General features: G+C 40.2%; 1 non-coding gene across 1 annotated transcript; it reads right to left on the reverse strand.

Moving 5' to 3' along the window:
- Positions 1-312: 312 nt before the first annotated feature.
- LOC121225793 (small nucleolar RNA R71) lies at positions 313-419 on the reverse strand. The gene has a single exon (XR_005923697.1). It is a non-coding gene; the product is annotated as a small nucleolar RNA R71 (small nucleolar RNA).
- Positions 420-2,681: the final 2,262 nt, after the last annotated feature.

The raw sequence follows: 2,681 nt of genomic DNA on the forward strand, positions 1-2,681 counted from the left end.
GTTAAGCCTGCTGTCGCTGCAAATAATTTTGAACTGAAACCTAACACAATTCAAATGACCTAACAGTTTGTTCAGTTTGATGTTTTGTAGGACGAGGACCCAAACACTCATTTGGCAAGTTTCTTAGAGTTTTGTGACACTTTTAAGATCAATGGCATTTTTTATTATGCCATTTGCCTTTGATTGTTTCCCTTTTTGTTGAGGAACAAAGCTAAACAGTGGTTGAACTTGTTACCACGAGGGTCAATCACTACTTGGGAACAAATGATTGAAAAATTCTTACTTAAATATTTTTTGTCGGCTAAAACGGCTAAGTTGAGGAATGACATCTCTTCTTTTGTGCAGATGGATCTCGAAACACTTTATAATGCATGGGAGAGATACAAGGATCTTTTGAGAAGGTGCCCTTACCATGGATTATCGCTCTAGCTATAGGTTCAAACTTTTCACAATGGCCTGAATCCTTAAACTAGACAGATGATTGATGCAGCTACTACTGGGACTATCAATAACAAAACACCTGAAGTGGCTTATTAATTTATAGAAGAGATGTCACTAAATAATTATTAGTGGCAAGTCATAAGGACAAAGCCAACAAAAGCAGCCGGTGTTTTCAACCTCGATGCGGTTACTATGCTATCTAACCAGGTAGAACTTTTAAATAAAAAGATTGATGGTTTATGTGGTTCTACTCAGGTACATCCCGTGATAAGGTGCGATTCTAATGGAGGAGGAGTACATATAGAATATCAATCCTTCAACCCCAACATCGAGGAGGAACAAGTCCAATATATGGGTAACAATAATTCTAGATCTCAAAATAGCCCATATGGTAACAAACATAATGTAGGTTGAAGGAACCATCCGAACTCCTTAAGAATCAACAAGCATCGATCCAATGGCTCAAAACTCAGATAGGACAGCTTGCTAAACTAATTTCTAAATGACCACAAGGTAGCCTGCCGAGTAACACTGAATCTAACCCAATGGAACAACTCAACGCAATTACCGTTCAAGAGAAGGAAGAGTTAGTTGAACCTGAACCAGAACCGAGGCATAGAATTGTGGTAAGTAAAGGTAAAGGTGAGGTAGTCCACAGTGGTCAAAAACCGGTAAGTAAAGAGTATCAACCACGGGTGCCATACCCCAATGCGACAAGGAAAGACTGCACAGGTGAACAATTTGGTAAATTCCTTAAACTATTAAAAAAATTGTGTATTAACTTACCATTTATTAAAGCTCTTTCGCAGATGCCAAACGCAGTTAAATTTTTAAAGGAGCTTTTAGTAAATAAGCGGAAGTTGGATGAGGCGTCGCATGTGGAGATGAATGCAATTTTCTCAGCCATTCTATAAAATAAGCCGGCTAACAAATTGAGAGATCCAGGGAGTTACGATTCCTTGTTTAATTGGTAGCTTGCTTTGGCTGATTTAGGGGCTAGTATTAATGTCTTGCCCAAAAAATGTTTAAACAACTAGGTCTTGGGAAACCCAAACAAACTAGGATGAGCATTAAGTTAACAGATAAAACAATTTGATTTCCTAAGGGCATTATTGAAGATGTACTCGTTAAAATTGACAAATTTATATACCCAATTGATTTTGTTATTCTAGACATAGAAGAGGATAGTGACGTGCCTTTAATTTTAGGAAGGCCCTTTTTAGCAACTGCTAGAACTATAATTGATGTTGGTACAGGTGAACTCACACTTCGTGTGGGTGATGAAACAATCACTCTTCAAGCTCGAAATTCTACTAATACTGATCATGTGGTGCAACCTTCTTTGCAGGAAATACGTTCAAAAAACATACATTAGCCTTGTTCAAGTAACAACAAAGAACCCATCTATGAAGAACAAAGGCTACAAATCAAGGAACTAGATGAATGGCAGACAAAGAAACTGAGAGCACACGATAAACCAAAACCACGCCATGATGAGCTCAATGTTTTACCAAATCAACTTAAGGTTGGAGACACAGTACTACTAGATGTAGCAGACCCTCGTATTGCCACTTCTTAACCTAATGGAGCAATCCCTCTTACGGTACTCAGCATTTTTCCATATAGGACAGTCAAGGTAATTTGTCCTAAATTCGACACCTTTAAGGTAAATCGTACTCGTCTTATACCTTATTTTTAGTTTGATAGTAGGAATGAGAAGTGTAAACTCCTCGCACCACCATGACCATGCAACAGAGAGGTAAGTCGAGCTTAGACTCTAAATAAGTGCTTCTCGGGAGGCAACCCGAGCACTAACAGTGTTAACTTCTTTAAATTTTAGTTTTTAACATCTAATTCACTAACTGAGTCCTTGAACACAGGTTGTCCAAATCCACACGGCCAGGCACACGGGCGTGCCTTAGGCCGTGCTCATACCAATGGGGTCGACACATTCATGCGATACGGCCGTGTGAAAACAGAGTGAAAGTTTTCCCCAACATAGGATTTGATATGTTGCCACGGCTGTGCGACATGGCCGTGGATGAAACTGTCAAAATGACAGGGGCATGCGCCATGCCCGTGTCTAGAAGCCGTGGTTGAAACTGAGAAATTAACACGGGCGTACGACATGCCCGTGCCAACCACCCATGCACGAGATTGTGAAATTAACACTGGCGTGTGCATCCATACACGGGCATGGGAGAAGCGAATGAAGCAGGACACAGTCGTGTGCACCAACA

This window comes from Gossypium hirsutum, chromosome A03 (assembly GCF_007990345.1).
Source record: "Gossypium hirsutum isolate 1008001.06 chromosome A03, Gossypium_hirsutum_v2.1, whole genome shotgun sequence".
In the NCBI taxonomy this organism is placed as follows: domain Eukaryota; kingdom Viridiplantae; phylum Streptophyta; class Magnoliopsida; order Malvales; family Malvaceae; genus Gossypium; species Gossypium hirsutum.